This window comes from Lepisma saccharinum, chromosome 16, assembly GCF_977018435.1.
Source record: "Lepisma saccharinum chromosome 16, izLepSacc3.1, whole genome shotgun sequence".
NCBI lineage: Eukaryota > Metazoa > Arthropoda > Insecta > Zygentoma > Lepismatidae > Lepisma > Lepisma saccharinum.
This window is the reverse complement of record NC_139244.1, coordinates 6048942-6066514: the sequence shown is the minus strand read 5'-3', so window position 1 is coordinate 6066514 and position 17573 is coordinate 6048942.

Here is a 17573-nt window from a genome sequence, read left to right as displayed (position 1 = left end):
TCTCTATTGGGAACCACCCGCTCAGCCATACAATAGGGGAAAAGCGGGCAAACATAATTAATTGTTTGCATGTCTTGCCGGCACGCAAGAGATATAATCTACACAGCTAGAAGGGAACATTAATGATTTTTCTGTGCGATTCACTGAAGGGGCCATTAATCTTTCTGTGCGACAGGGGAAAAAGTGTAACATGTCTGCAACATGTAAAAGTGTAACAAAGATTATTGAGATAAAAATACATATTTTCACACAGTGGCAATGAACTGCCCCCCTTCATGCTGAAAGCAATTCTATTCTGATAATATGAGCCTAGGCAAAGACTTAGAAAATATTATGACAGTTCAAAATCCAATTTTGTCTGTATTAAGGTCTCAGAACCCAGTAAAATGTGGGCATATTCCATATTGAGAAGTGTTAATATTGTTGCATTGTAATCAGGGGCTTTGGGTTCGAGTCCTGATATAAGATTGAAATATATACAACTGCCCACACATAAGATATTCACTGCTAGCTGATATACAGTTGAGGTTTGTGTGTTGTATAACAGCATAATAGAAGCAAATATCTTCTAGAATTGCTCTGTGACTCTCTCATTTCTTACATCATAAAGATAAGATTTTTCCCCTATGAGAATAACACTACATATGGTGTCATCAGGTAATGCCTCATGGAATTCACAGATAATTTTAATGTTTGTCCTGTCATTCACCACAACTTGTTTCCTTTTTGAGGTGTTGATTACAAACATGGGTCTCTGTGTCTTGAATTCATCTGGTGTGTAATATATGTCAGTATTGCCAGTAGTGACCCTTTTGAAAGCTGAAAATGCCTCATATAATTTGAGGAAATCATCCTTGGACATGTCTAAATTGTAATTTTCTCTAGGAAAAACCTCATTTCTGCCATTTTTAAGATATATGTTCTTGATGTTGCAGTTATCAAATCTACTTGAATTTTTTTCCTGATTATTGTGTCTCCTAGTCTGAAACAGTACCACCACAAAATCAGGCATGTCATATTGAATACTGGAGAATGAATTTGTAGCATCAAACTCATAATATGTGCCAGTTGCGGGCTTCTGTACAGATTGATATGTATAAAATTGCAGAGGAATCTGTGGATTTTTTATTATATCAGCTTTGTATTTAAGAGCATAACTGGCCTCATATTCAACAACAGGGATTCTTAACTCCATAGTCTGAATAATGCATTTGCCTGCATCTGGTAAGGTATTAGGCAGAGCTTCCCCTGTAGAGTTTAATGTGCTGTACCTCATCAAAGCATTATTATCATTTGCAGCTCTTCTAAATGTAATTCTTAAACCACCCTTCCACATAATATCTTTGTAATCTGAGAAGAATCCTGGCAACAGGCGCATGGGAAACAGCACTGTGTGATTTTTAGATAATATCTTATCACCAGCCTCAAATCCACCTATTTGGTAGTAAGAAGCCTCGGTTTTGGATAATTTTAGTGTGGCCAAAGCTGTGGAGGTAATGCCGGGATAATCCACTCTGTTTATAACAACACCATGTTTTCTGATCTCAATTTCAGAGAATAGATGCGGCACAAAATTGTCCACCAATCTTATATTTGAATTTGCCGGATAATCTGTTCCATCGAGCTTTACAACATCAAATTTGATGTATAGATCTGCTCTGTGGGGGTGTATAAATCCATCCCCTACATCAAGATCAACCTCAATTTCTGTGTTGGGTTGATTTAAATTTGCAAATGTCCTCCTGTTTGGAGGGAATGACTGTAGCTCATAACTCTCAATATTTTGCATTGTATGTATTTTTATTTAAATATTAATCTCTATGATAGCAGTTGTTGTGGCTCCAGCAAAATCAACTAATTCTTCTTTTTCATTAGTGACCATCAATTCAATATTATCTATTCTGTTATGACACACAGGAAAATATAATGTTGGGGATGGATTGTAGATGATTGGCTCCATAAATTCAGAATTAGGTTTGAATGTTGCAATGATGCCAGTTTGTTTGTGAGTGCCTATGCCATTTGATTTGGTGATCATACCCTCGGCCACATTACAGTGAATATTTAGAGTCTCTATGGCTAAGAATTTGGGTATATTCATAGCAGTGTGTTTGATGGCCGCTTCAAGTTTTGTGTTGTTCTCAAAGCCTAACAGCTCTCCTATAGTACCCAGATCCACTGTTTCTGTAGCAGATACAATCTCTACTCTGTGAGTGACAGAATTTTGACTTAACACTACACCTCTGGGTAATTGAGCATTTAGAGTGGATAGATTATATTGCCCTGGAGTGATGACAATTTTTTGATCCCCTACTGCAATTTTGTTGTTGTGGTGTGTAATATTAGGGATCAAGTACATGCCATAAAATGCTCTGAGAGCTATTGTTTTGGGATACACTATGTCATCATGCAATTTGAGTTTCAATATTGAATTTTGGCTGGTGAGATGGAATACCCCCATGATGTTTCAGATACCACAAGGCTTTTTGAAAATTTTCAATTGATGGTTTATTTATTTGAGACATATATCTAAGAACAGATAAACACAAATGTCCGCAATTAACATCTTTGAAATTTTGAACACGGGCATTATTGTAATAAAGATTAGCTGAATTTAGATATTTTATTAAATTTTCAGGTGGAACACCTCCAAATGAATCAAACACAAATGCCTCATTGTTTAAATATTTAAGATAACAGATCCAGTGAGTGCCCTGATTTTTGTACTTATCCAAATTAACAATGCCACACTCTTTGTTGAGTGGTTGCTCCGGTAAAGAATCAGACATGTACACACCTCTAAAATTTTTGATGCCCAGTGGCTTGATTAAAGCTTCAATATCTTGGTTTGTAAGCGGCTCTTGTTTTTTTTAAACTTATTCATGGCTCTCTTAACACCTTTGCCCTGTTTCTCCATGGCCAGGTTATGGCGCCTCTGCTCATCTAATTCTGCCCTATTTTTCTTGGCATCTATTACTGTTTTTGCTATGGCAGCTGATCCCCCGGCCAAGCTCCCAACAGCCCCAAGTTCTGCTAAGATGGCAGGGATGGTAAATATGAAACCCCCCACATGTGATTTTTTTCTTGATTGCTGTAATTTTTTTAATTGGGGGGTGCTAAGCAACAATTTCATACCATGTCCCTTGGCAATACAAGAGCTTTTTTTCTTGCGCTGCTTTTTGGTCAAGAGACTGTCAATAGTTTTAAGAGATTTGAGACCTGCATAAGGTATTTGATACATAACACCCTTGGCCTTCATTGTAGGTTTATTATATACATATTCAGAACCCCCACTCCAGTTTTTGTTTGGTGCTCATAGCTATGGTGGTTCCCAATGCTGCTATTTTTTCACTCAAAGATGCATCTTTGCTTACAAATCTACCAAATGCAGCCTCTTCTAATTTCTTGTCTGCAACATGTCTCTTGTCAAGATCAGAATGTGTGTTGTATGCTATGTCATGGTCTCTACAAGCAGCATCTAGGGGATTTACACCAGGATCCCCTCTGTTTAATCTATGATCCAATTTTGTGCCTGGACCACAATACTGATAGCCTGGAATATGTAGTTCAAATGGCAGCTTGTTTATAATGTCATTAACTAGGCCCCGACCCTCAGAAATATTCCAAAATTTAGGTGGTAGAGTATTAATAATTTTTATGAGATATCCAATCCCCTTAGTGTCATTCACTATAAAATTAGATAATTTTGTGCTTATCATGTCCATAATTCCAACTTTTTCATTGTAAAAATTGTGGTTCCCAGCATTTTCCTCCCCAGCTATCACCAATAACCTATCTACAAGTTTCCTGACATCATCAACCCACACAAATTCTTTAGGCAGGGTGTTGTATTGTTTGATTCCACTGCCAGTCTTGATCTGTGACCATATAGGCTTGATTAAATTATTGTATTTTGCCCCACTGCTCGACTTAACCCTTTTTTGTGTGGGATCATTGTTCTGGTATAGAGCATCTGATTTTATTAATATTTCTTTGTAATGTTCATAATCTTGATCTGTATAGCTGCCAGGCCTTTTCCTAGTCATCAGTTCCCACAACCCAGGTGTTCCGGGGTACTTAACAAAAGCACCTTTTTCTCCGAGACGAGATTCTGAATAAACAATCAGATCATCCCCCATAAATGTTACTCTGAAATTGCCAATTCTATGTATGATGCTCCCATCAAGCTCTGTGTCAGCATATAAGCCAAACACCTCATCTTTGTTGTCTTTAGGTGTGGTTAAATATTTTTGTGCAAGAAGACCCAATTCAATAGGATCCTGTGTAGCTTCAATTCTTCTAGGAGCAATAGGACTAGGTGTATGAATACTGGAAAGTGGGGTGAATGGATAATCTAATATGTTCCTAGCAGCTACAGGTACAAGCTCTGTGATCAAATTTTGATTCTGCTGTGTAACAGTTTTGATATTCTTACCTAAATTATTAATAGCATCAATTACAGGCTGTTCTGTTTGTTTGTGTTTTTCATAAATTCCCCGGTTCTCTGATTTCCATCCCTTAAATCTTTATACAAGATAATCTCTTAACTTAAGATCATCAATGATTGGCCTTTTCATGGTTATTTATATATGTTTCAACGTCTAGAAAATCGTTGATTTTATTTCTGTATTTGCCGCTATTGGGTTTTCTTGTCATATCAATTGTGACAAACCCATAACTGTCCTGGTTCCAGCACCTACTGCAAAATTTAGAAAAATCATTGTAGCTCAAGTCCCCACCTACATATTCATCATGTATGTGTTTGAGGTTGGTATGATCTTGATGAAACACACATATAAAATTGCTGTTGTCTCGGATCAGCTGCTTCGGTATTTTTGAAAAAGTCTGTGCCAGGTAGAAGCAATCAATGTTTTTGTGCCGCCCCTGTGTAAAAAAATTTCTAACCTTGTTTTGATTATCCAATATAATGTCATCAAACACAACAACAGAATTATCGAGACATTCGTGAAGTGGCTTAACATCTGGTTCAAAAGTGGCTATATCCAGTCCATCATATAGCTTCATCAGCTGCTGATATTTTAATTGTTCCAAGCTCTTAGAGAAGATATACAAGTGCCTGTTTTTCCAGTCTAACCAGTTGGGTGCCAATAAAAAATTATCAACCATTAGTGTAGTTTTACCACAAGCAGATGGCCCAACAATAAGACACCTAATATTTTCAGGCAGCAAGTTGCCATTTTTTTTATTCTGCTGTTCAGGTTCTGGCAGCCTTTTTATAACATCCCAGGTGCTCATATTATTATTTTGTTTGCATCGATCCAGCTGTGTTCTGGGAGTCCCAGCCATTTGACAAATAACTTGTTGCCTTTTCTGCGGATGATTTTTTCTATGAGATATGTGTCAGGCTGTTTAGTTTTGCTGAGTTCTTGTTCATAAAACCTGCCTTTGAGAATTTCTCCTCGGTGATCTTTTATTATATATGTGTTAAGGGTCCCAGGTTTAACTTGAACCACTGTAAATAATTCAGTGCTCCAGTTTCTTGTAAAGCCTCTTTTGAATAAGTGCTTATATTTGCTGATTCTTACTTGATCACCCACCCTGTATTTGGCCTTTCTTGTTGTTGGCTGGTATCTAGGATAATAAACAGTTCTGATCAATTTTTGCTCATCAGATGAAGTTACTTCAGAGGGTTTCATGTTGATTGTGGAATGGACCGAGTTGTTATATTTATGTAGAAGTTCTGGAAGAATATTAATCCATTTATAATTACCTTGGAGGGTAAATTGTTTATACATAAGATTTTTTAAGGTTCTGTTGAATCTCTCTACAATTGAGGCTTTGAGATCACTGTAACTCGAATAATGTTTTATTGCCTGGCTTTTAATAAATTGTTGAAACACTGAATTATAAAATTCTTTGCCATTATCTGTTTGCAAATAGCGCGGGGATCTTCCACTCTGATTGATGATTGTCCTGAAGGCTTCTGTAACACATGTTCCAGTCTTGGATTTGAGTGGCACAGCCCAGGCAAATTTTGAAAATGTGTCTATTACAGTGAGTAGATACTTGTAGCCCTTGTTGATTTTGTCTAAGTTTTTCAACTGTCCAGTTGCCATTTCAATCAAGTCGCTCTGCCATAAATCATCTATGCCCTTTGTGACTACTGGGAGTCTCTTATAATTATGTCGGGCTTGTCTGTGTAATTCATCAACAATAATTTGTCTAGACATAATATGTAAACAAGAATATTGCAACTATAGGGTGTTCAGCAGCTGATACTGCAGGATTTTCTAAATATAATTTGTCCCCTATTTGTATTTTAAATTCCAGAGTGCCATCATCTTCAGTATAGGCTGTTTCTAATGTATTGGGGTCTGTAAAATCCTCTAACTCTACACTGGTGATTTTCACTTTGTTATCAGCATTTGTTATTGATAAGGTAGGGTAGTGGTGTACCTGTGGCTGATGCCAATATTTGATCTTGATTGGTCTCAATGTGCCCCCAACAAAAAACTGGTAATAAAATTGTGCAGGGGACAGCATATATATTTTGCCACCTGGTGTAAATGGTGAATCATATTCTTTGTTGGGGATGCTGTACAATTCAAGAATTACTGTATGTTTTGGATTCTCGATTATGCCTGTTATTTCTTTTTCTGCTGTGAGCAATCTGCTTGTTACAGATTCAAGGTGCTCATTGATGGTCCTAACAACATCATCATGGCCTGGCTTGATTTTTATGTCCACAATAAGTTTCTTGTATTGTTGCACAATTTCTTGTAGCTGGGTGGCAAAAACAGACAGAGCATTTGCTTGATTGGATTCCATGGTTCCTAGCTGTTGCTTGATATTAGCTACAATTTGTTGCAAATTTTCAACAACTGCCAATTTTGAATTTTGAGCAGTAAGATCATGGACCTGTCTTCTGATATCCTCAAACAGGGCATGCAGTTCATTAATATTTTGATTAGTTGGTAGAGTGGCCACTGTCTGAGTGAGTTGTTTGATCTCTGTCTGGATATTCTTGATATCTTCTGATTTCAATATGCGATTCACTGCTCTCTTAATATTTTTAAGTTCCTGTGATGTAGGAAGATTTGATACTGTATTTTGCAAAAATTCAAGTGCCAATTTTACATTGTTTAATTCAGAAGCATCAGCCACATTTTGCATAGCATTTTGGAGCAGGGCTATATCTGCCTGAGTGGGTGTGGATTGTTGTAAAATTTCAAGCTTTGTTTGGATATCATCGATCAAATGATGAAAATGAGATAGTTCAGATTCAGTGTTGAGGTTTTCAAGCTTTGTGATTTGGTGCTGGACACTAACAAGAGTATCTACAATCCCAGGCAGGCGAGATTCTAGTACATTTGCCAAATCACTTTGCACTGCTGCTATTGTACCTTCAAGATGGGTTATGGTACTTTGAATTTTTCCAAAATCTTCATATGTTTCAAGTTGCAGCTTAATATTTGCTACACTCCGAGTTATTGCACTCAAAGCATCAGAAGATGGCAAATTGTTCATAAAATTTTCAAGTGTCTCAATTTTTTCTTTAACCTCGGCTATGGCATTGTGCAGAGGATCCAGATTAGGTATTTGGAGTGATTGAATCTGTTCTTTTAGAGTGGAAATCACTAGATCAAAATCTTCTTGTGATTTTATGCTTTTGACAATTGTTTGGAGCTGTGCCTGGACATTATTTATTTGCTCTTCCAATTGTTGTTTCAATTGCTCAGAGTTGTTAGCCTGGGTCTTAAATTTGGCTTGAAGAGCTGCTACAGCTTCTTCTAAACTTTGAAAATTATCCAATGTTGCCAGATCAGTATATTTCTGAAGCAATAATTTGAGTTCAGAATCAATTTTAAGAAGAGGGTCCATGCATTGTGATTGTAAATTTGTAATTTCTAATTGAAGACTGGCATTGAGTGTGGTTTGTAAAGCTTGTAAATCACTTCTTAATTTCTTGACTCTGACATCAAGCATCAGAATCTCGTCACTGTGATCTTCATGCCTTGTATGGCCAAATATATCATTAGGCATTTTGTTTTAGTGGTTATTTATTATAGAGTATCTGATTCTTAATTCTATAAAAAAGGGTATAAGCTTGTCATATGATCCAGGGACCTCAATATATAAGCAGTCACCAGCAGAAACAGTATATACAGTGCCAGAAACCATGTTTGAGTGCTTAATTCTATAAATATTTCTCCCTACTGAAATCTTGACATCACCCTCAGGTGTTGTAATAAATTGCAATTGACCACCTACAGGTAATTGGTAATGATTTAAATTATTGTTAAATATGTACAATGTTTTGCCCGTTTCATCATCAACATCTGTAAATATGCTGTTCAGATGAATAATTAACAAGCCACTCAGTTTAGACAGCATATCAGGAGAGGCTTGTGGTGTTGGCAGCTCCATAATAGCCTGTTTTTTGAACCCAAATAAGTTCATAGGCATGTTTATTTATTTCAAATCATGCTCTGTAATTGGGCATTGATTGCCATTTTTCAAATCACAATGCCCCCAAGGTAAAGTATGTATGCCACATGATAAAATGCATCTCTTATCATCATGTGGGTCCAGGGCCACTTTTCTTACAATATTTGTAGTCAACAAGTGATCCTCACTCTGAATTCTATTTTCTGATGTTTTGATTAAATTCTGGGATTTGAGGCAATTTTCATAATCTTCAAATTCAAGATCTTTGTCTACAGTCACTCTGCCAATGCCCTTGGCCTTTTTGGCAGCAACACCACTACATGTTTTAAAACTATACACCTTGGCACTTAACCCAGCAAATTTCACAATAACATCACCATGTGTCTCATCTTTTAACTTGCCAGGCACCTTTTTGTTGTGGGGTTGAATTATTGTATGTTCACTGGTATCAAAGTATTGAAACAATTCAGACTGTGCAATATCTTGATAAACATCTTCTGTTTTAATATCAAGAATAAAACTATCCGTGTCCATGTATATCAGTTTTATATTATCACCATAAAAAGGTTTCAACACATCATAATACAATATTAACATATGTAATTTGGCCAATTCCAATATCACAGCCCCTACATAAATAGGTTTATCAAACTTAATCTTTGTTTTCATCATGTTGAAAAGTGCCATGTGCTCATCATAAATTCTTCTATAATTGAAGTTGGGCTTTGCAACCAATTTTTTGCTCAGGCTGGGGTCAGTAATTATTTTAACATCGGTATGTTTTCTGACATTTTCAATAGTTTTGCCATACACAGAATTCACCATCAATTTAAACAAGCCCTTATCAAATTGGCTCTTTGCAGATGTTCGAAGCTCTGTGTTTGTATCAATGTATGGTTTCAACCATTCTGAGTGCCTGAACCTCAAAACTTTTCCAATTTTGGTCACTTGAACACCATGTTTCATCAGGAACTGGAGGTTTTTGTAATATGTGACATATCCCTGTTTCGCTCCAGAGTCATCATGAGCTTCTTCTGTTTAGAGCCAGGTGAGCACTTAACCTCGGGAGTTGGGGGCAGATCAGAAAATTTCTTGTGCAAATCATCAGGAATTATCAGATCAACCTCTAAGAATAGGCCATATTCACTGTCATCAAAATTCTTAAGATCCTCAATATTCAAATCTTCAACCCATTCAAGCCCTGCATATGGCAATTTATCCATCATAGCGTGACCATAGAGGCTGTTTGCATCTACATACGTTATATAATTTGATGGCCGTGCTGGATCATAATCAGGCATATATTTGTTATTTGCTCTGGCATATCTCTGAGAACATTGCACCATCCCTCCTCTTATACATTTCTCCATAAACAGATACATATCTTGATCTTGGATTAGATCCAATTGCTTTTTGGTGTTTAAAAACGTTGCGGCCCATGCTAGGCCAGGGGCACTGTAAAAATACATTGGATCCAGTTTATAATTTTGCATAGAAGATTTTCTGAATGCCTGCAATATATCAGCTAAGAGGGTGACATCAAGTTTCAAATATGCCATGTGATAATCACCAAATGTCTTGCATTTTAAATTGTTCCACATCAATTGGGCATGGTGATAATCTTCATCAGTGATTCCAGATCCTCTGATTTTGCTGTAAAACTCTTCTTGTGGTGGCAGGGAACACTCATCAAATTTAGAAAAATCTGTAACATAGTCATATGGATATACACCCTTCCGCCTAATTAATTTCAGGTCCTGATTTGGAAACAAAGCACTTGTGGTTTTGAATTGATCATCAGATAATTGAGTGGCCAGTATGGCCAGGCTAGCAGATAAAATTCTGTAAGAATCAAGAAATCTTATGTGAATAGGAACACCATTAACTTTAATTATTTTGCTAATAGATATATATTTCTCATCATTTTCAGCTAAAATATTTAAATTCTGCTTGTCAAACCCCTCATATCTGATCAGATGATGAAAATCATAATTGGATGCTCCATGGCAAAATATGGGGACAAATCTTGGTCTCTTGATCTTAATATTACAGCTATTACACAGGGCCATTAAGAATTTACCATCTGTATGAGAATGGTGTTTCACCTTGATATTTGTATCTGAAAATTCAGAATCACATACCGGGCATTTTTCTGCATTGTTGAAATCTTCAATCTGTTCCTCTGTTAAAGGCAACATAGGCTTTGATTTTAATAAGATGTTAGATGCTATGTCACGGCACTCATTTTCTATTCTATGTGCAAATATTTTGATGGCATCTGGTCCCATGTATGAATCTTTTTTACTAACAACACCATCCTGTACAACTACATAATAAAAACTGGAAGGTTCATGTAGCTGGTATGGTGTAATTGAAGATTCTTCAGGATCTGGATTGCAGAATGCAAGAGATTTGAGGTTCGATTCAAAATCACAGACAATATATGCTGGGTGTTCCAACAAGGCTTCAAACTTTTTGAATTTGCAATTTTCACTTGGATTGGGCATCACCATATGAACAGGTTTATGGTTCCCACAGTATTTCAGATGCTCAATTAACTTGTTTTTAGCAATTTCTGCACTCTCTTCCCGAACCCCTTTCACCATTTTTTGACCATCAAATACAGTTAAGCATCTTCTGCACAACTTGAATATTGTATTGGATTTGTCTAGTTGTGTTCTCACTAAAGCTTCAAGATTATGTATCAGAGTGTAATGGTGTGTGCTATCCCCTTCAATTAAGAGCAGATCAATCGGAATAGCAGATTCATCATCAAGTGTACTGATTCTGAGAGGTGCTATCGGGCAATTGCCAGTGGAACAAATAAATACATTAATAGATAATTGTTTGCCATTGATATGCCTGGCCTTTTTTTCAAATTTATCAATATTCTGAACAGACATTGGATATTCTAAACCCTCCATTGCATCGTCAAAAAGATGTTCATGTTGTTTGTAATAAGTTATTCTCTCAGGATTCCTTGAAACTGGATACAAAGCAGCTAAAATACACCACAAAAAGCATTTCGCGTCATTATTTTTTATATTGACCACGGCTCTTTTGTTTTTGATATTAGCAGGTAATGGCACATATGTAGATCCTTGTAATGGGCTGAATTCAGAAATATTAACATATAACTTGTGTGGAGAGCCGCATAGGCTCCATCCGGACTCTTTTGCCGCAAATTCAGAGTGTTTGATATTCAGTTGATCCATCAAACTGCTTATTATTGTGTCCGAATTTGCATTTGAATATACCGGTACAGTTTCTGTTATGTGGGGCTGTGTAAATTTTGTGCCATTTGGTTTCTTATATTGTGTAAACAATTTGAGGGAGAGCTTATAAGAGCCATTTTGTGCATTAAGAATTGCCTGCAGATCAGAATTTATACTGTTCAAAAAATTCTCAATGCCACATCTTGGCTCTGATACAAACCGATAATCTCTTAATTGGGCATTAAAACTGCTATGGATAGGTTCATAGCGTGGCTGCTTTGCTGCTCTGGCATTAAGAGGTGCTTCGTGCCTTCTTTTCAGACCAGATGTAGATGGTTGTGTTGATGATTGTGCAGAGCAAGTATCTTTATGTGTATATGTGAAGTATTGCATGCTGTATTTTCTATTGCATTTGGGGCAAATTTTTGTGGGAGTTCTGTATTTGTCTGGGTTACAAATCTTTTGGTGTCTGGCCCAATTAGAGCTAGATATATTTTTATTGCACTGATTACAATATTTTTGATTCGGCATTTTTGCTGTTGTTTATTATATACAATTTCCTGGGTTTCAATTCAAAACTTTATACTGAATAAAAAATATCAGTTGGGTTCAGCTGTGTGCTTTGTATATGTGTGTATATGTGTAGGTGTGTATACACTTAATATTTTTGGCTTTGGTATTTATATAAAATTTCCTGGGTTTTAAATCTAATCTCTATGCTTATCTTATGACAGGTTGTAAAGCCAATAGCCTACAATTGGAAAAAAAAGAATAAATATTCATTCACACTGACCCAGCACAAATACCTGCACAAACATGCAGGACATGGGACAAATATAAGCTTGACTCTAAATATGAGTGGATTACAACAAATATCAGATTTTATATTGTTCAATATGAATATTTAAACCAAACAGGCCTGTAAGTATGAGAAGCACTGTATCAACACATCTGTTCTCCTCAGTCACTCTCACAATACTGGCTGATGCAATACTCGGGAATTTCTGTAAGTACTGGCACTGAGGAGAAACATGCAAAGCAAAAATCAATACTACCGTCTCGGGAATTGTACACACTGACACAGAGGAGAAACATGCAAACATATAATATAAAAAATGAGAGTGTCACGGAGCAATTCTAGAGGGGCTCTGCATATTGCATTGTTTTAATATTAGATAAGCAAATTGAACCTGGTATCCAATTAAACTTAAACCAGAAGTAAATATGTGTGTGTATGTATGGGTTTTTGCTTAATTTCTGGTGTGGCCAAAAATATATCAATTTTTGACAAATTTATGGACAAAAATCTGGCTGATGCAACTTTTGTAAGTATGCGCAAATCAATCTGAGGGAGCTCTTCTTTTCCGAAAAATTCCAGAGGGCATTTTTCCAAAATTCTTGGGTTAGGCAGGGTTCCACACTAGAGCAAAAAGCTCATATGCTCATGTTGAGCAAGTTTTAAGTATGGCCAAAGCTGCTTGAGGAAGGCTCTTCCTTTCCGGCACTGTCCCTACCGTAAATACCACTACTCAATACTAATTTTAATTATAATTACAGTATTAGTAGGATATTTAATATCATTATTATATCTGGACATGATAGCAACAAACTTGTATACCTTGAAGCCTTCAAATCTTATTATTGCAATGGAAACATATCGCTGAGCTTGAACGAAATCCAAGTTCCTCGTTTGTAGATAATATGAGAGGAGAGTTGTAATTTTAAAAATCTGTAGACACATCATTGCGAAAATGATTGTCTCGAAAGCGGTAAACTTGTTCAGATGTGCTGTGGCATCATTTCACACTTTTGTGTTGAATTCATTCGAATAGGCATGAGAAAAAGCATTGTAAAAGGATGACAAAACACAGGTATTTTTAACCCTTTCTTGATTTTTGTGAGCTTCAGTGAAGCAGACGACCAATTCTGCTCCTCCAGCTTGATGTTCCTATTGCTGCAAGTCTAACGCTGGTATTCCGCCGTAAGTAAAATTCCAGGCATTTGTGAGACTTTCAGAAACAATTGAGTTTCTTGCAACAAGGTAACATTCAGACACTTTGCTGTGTCTGTAAGCACTAAAAATTGAGTACATGAGCATAGCACCATGTGTAGGTATGTTCTGGAATAATTTCAACAAATCTTTAAATGAGAAAAATGAAGCTTTTTCTTGAGTTACAGGCAGCGTGGTATTTGTATGGGAGATTCTTTCCTCTTGTTACTGCATCTCCAAGTTGCAAATCTTTGGAATATATATATATATATATATATTTATATATATATATATATGGATGTGTGTATATGTGTGTGTTTGTTTGTTCAGCAATAACTCTCCGAACGCCTAGAGTGATTTCAACCAAACGTGGTACCTGAATCACTTGTAACCTGAAAACAAACACTGTGGGGCACCCCTAGGGTGTGGGGGTTGGGAAGGGGTGACATGTAAAAATAATCGAGAACCACCGATATTAAATTCCGCACAAGCAGACATCCGTGACTCTATGCAATCCGAACAACGATAGTGTTTCTCGGCTTGTCTAACATTCAGGCTGTGTTGCGAATGAAATCCATAGTTTCGTGACACTCCCAATGCGGTTCAACTCCAAGTTCATCACCTATCGGCATGGGGGTTTAGAGGGGGTGAAAAATAAAATGCCACAAATGACCTAGATTAGTGTCGAATCCATCGTTTTCGGAGTCGCTAAGCTAATTGGTGACATCACATTTAAAATTAGTTACATTTTACAATACAGGGTGGCCCAAAAGTAGGTATACAGTATATACCACTGTGGGCCTGGCATTGTTGTTTGTAAGTTCATTATCCTTTTCAGATATCTTGATACTATGAATGATGGCTGGTAATTTGAAAGTACACAACTTGTTGTTGTTGTTCATTAATTGTTGATGAATAAAGTCACTGTACTGTATACCTACTTTTGGGCCACCCTGTATAGTTAGAATTCATTATTTTCCTGTCTAATACAAGATTGGGATAAATAAATACCCGGGAAACGCCGGGGAATCAGCAAGTAATTTATATACCTGACTGCTTTGAAAGAAGTAACTGGACATTCCACTACCTTGCATCTATTACAAATATAACAGTACTTATAGGAAGTGCTTGTCGTTCTTAACATTAAAACAAGTAGTGAAGTATAGTTAGATAAAAAATAATCCACTTGAACAATAATTCCACATATAAAGTGGATTTTATGTTACGTGACAGCACTATACTCAATCCTCGCTTACTTGAGGCCTACGTAAGTAATTGAAAAGATAAAGCAACAAACCAATGACAGCGCCAGAGGAAGGGGGGGAGGACGCCCCTGAGGTAAACCTTGTCTACTTGACTGTTCAAGGCATCTTTTGCCGTGTGAAGAAGACGCACTCGCTAGCGAAATCTTGTCGCCCGTTTTACTTAATGTTGCGAGATCACCGAGCATTGCAAACAGTCCTAAATAATCATGTAGCAGGTCGTTAATACTTTCACAGGACAGTATATACGGCAAGACTCTATACGAATAAACCGGACACAACTCGAGGATAATCGTTAGCCCCTCTTTTTGCATTTTCAACATCACGCGAAGGTGTTTTCTAACAGTGTGAGATAATAGTTTATCGGTACCCTTGGCCCTATATACCCCCTGTAGAATGTGAAATATTTTGCATGGCTTATGAAGATTTTGTTGTTTATGAAGGTTTTCAGTTGATTTTAGCTCACGGAAATGTGTTCTTGTGAAGTAAAGTTCGTCTGTTACCTTAGCGTGGTATTTTATCGTGCAGCAGAACAGGCCGAAGGATTCGCGCAAGTGAATATAGCACCCAAAACGACTTTCCACAACAGCAGCTATAAGGTTACATAGTTAGGTTAGGATTGTTAGGTTTGGTACTGACAAGTTATTTTTGACTTGTTCTTACGCTATTTTAGTGTGCATACAAACAGTTTGTACTAACAAAAAGAGGCGAAAATACTCTCAAATTGCAGGTTTTAACTTACGTGGGCTATTCCTTGGGATCAAATATCTCCGTTATTTGTGCTTTCCTAAAGCTGGAACCACTTTTACATTACGTAAAACGGACCTCCCCGATGGCGCAGTGGTAGCATCGTTGCTTTGTGATCAAGGGGTCCCTGGTTCGATACCCGGTTGATGCACATAGTGGTTCGGATTCCACTTTAAACTGTAGGTCCAGTCCCGATTAGCCTTACTGTGCACAAAGTGGACTTAAAACATCAACTCAACTAAAAACATTACGTAAAACATTGAAGTCTGTCGATTAAAAGAAAATTCGACGTAATTCTCGAGGGAGTACAGTGGGTAAACGGCCCCACTTTATCTACAAAACAAAATGATTTTCATTTGATTATATTATATGACAATACTTACTTCAAATGTTCACAAGCAGAATGGAACTGACAACTAGAGTGATTCCCAGCAGTATACTTCCTCTATTTACCTGACACAGGGTGAGCAAATTAAACAAACAGCGTACACAGCACCAACTCCAGTAAGTAGATTCAGTAGCGCCAACTTCACATAAATATTGGGGGGGGGGAATGCAAGATTGACAATATTTTCTTTGTATACTTCTTGAGGAATTGTGAAGGGGAGAGAAAGTGTCTTGCCCCCCTGAAGTCGGCGCTCCGAGGCGAGTAAAAATGAAAAAAAACATCAGTGGATAACAGAAGGAAAGAGAAGGTTCATTCATCACTGCTATATCTGTGACTGATTGTGAGCAGTAGTGTTAAAAAGGCGCTGAATGTGTGTTTTCGGAAGGGCGCCGAGACGAGAGTTCGCACCTGGATTTTGCCCTGTGTCCCAGTCCAGCCCTGGTCAAGGAGGATGTGGAACATAGGCGCCAACTCCATGGGGCTTGGGGGGCTCGAGCCCCCCCAATGTTAACGATGAGGGGGCAGAGCCCCCAAATAATTTTGCTTTAGAGGATCTAATGTATTATTTTGCTTCTCTTGTAAAGTTTACTCAGAATTGTGCCACATGAACTTAACTTTAAATACACATTTGAAATGTTCTAGACCATCAATTTGGGGGGCTGAGACCGCTAAACCATCAACTTTTGGGGGGGGGGCTATGACCACAGACAGCAAAACACATGACTTATTACTATATACTAAGTATGTAATTATGAGTATTGTTAAAATTTTTACTGAACAGAGTGTCAAAAGACGATGTGCATGAACTAGGGTAGTGGATGAGACTTTTGGGCTACAAATGGCTCTAACATGACATTCAGAACTAGATCATTGATATATTAGGGAGATCTGTTTTGCGCTCCGTGGTAGCAGATATTAAAAGTCGGGAATATTTTACTATTATGGTTGACGAAACTTGTGAAATATCCATTCGTGCACAATATTAATATTCTGCATTAGAACTGTGAATAAAAATTTTGATATTTTTGAGGAATTCATGGGCTTTTACGTGATTCCGAACACTGAGATCAAAACTTAAAAAAGGGAGAGAGTGAGTCATTCATTAATTTATTTCAGTGATCAGAGCCCCCTCAATAATTTTGACAAGTCGGCGCCCCATTGTGGAATAACTACCCAATCAAACTCCTGGATGGCAGCTTTTGTCATGTTAGCGGAGTGTGGGTGTGCATTATCGTGTCGCAGCACTTGATGCTGTGTTCCTGGCCTAATCGCTGATTTGGTTGTTTTCATTTAAAGCGTGCGGTATGCTGAACCTTACCCATGGAATGAAAATGCCGCACGATGGTTGAATGGTCACAGTACATCACATTTGCTAATTCTCGAGTCGACTGATGTGGATCCTCGTGGATTAAACTGTCTTCATTAAAACCCGATGGTCTTCCTGAACGTGGAGAAATGCTCAAGTCAAAAATGCCCTCTTTATAATGACAAAACCATTTTCTTGCCCTGCTTTTCCCGCTGCCTTATCCCATGTTCAAGTCAGACAGAAGAATATGTCGAAA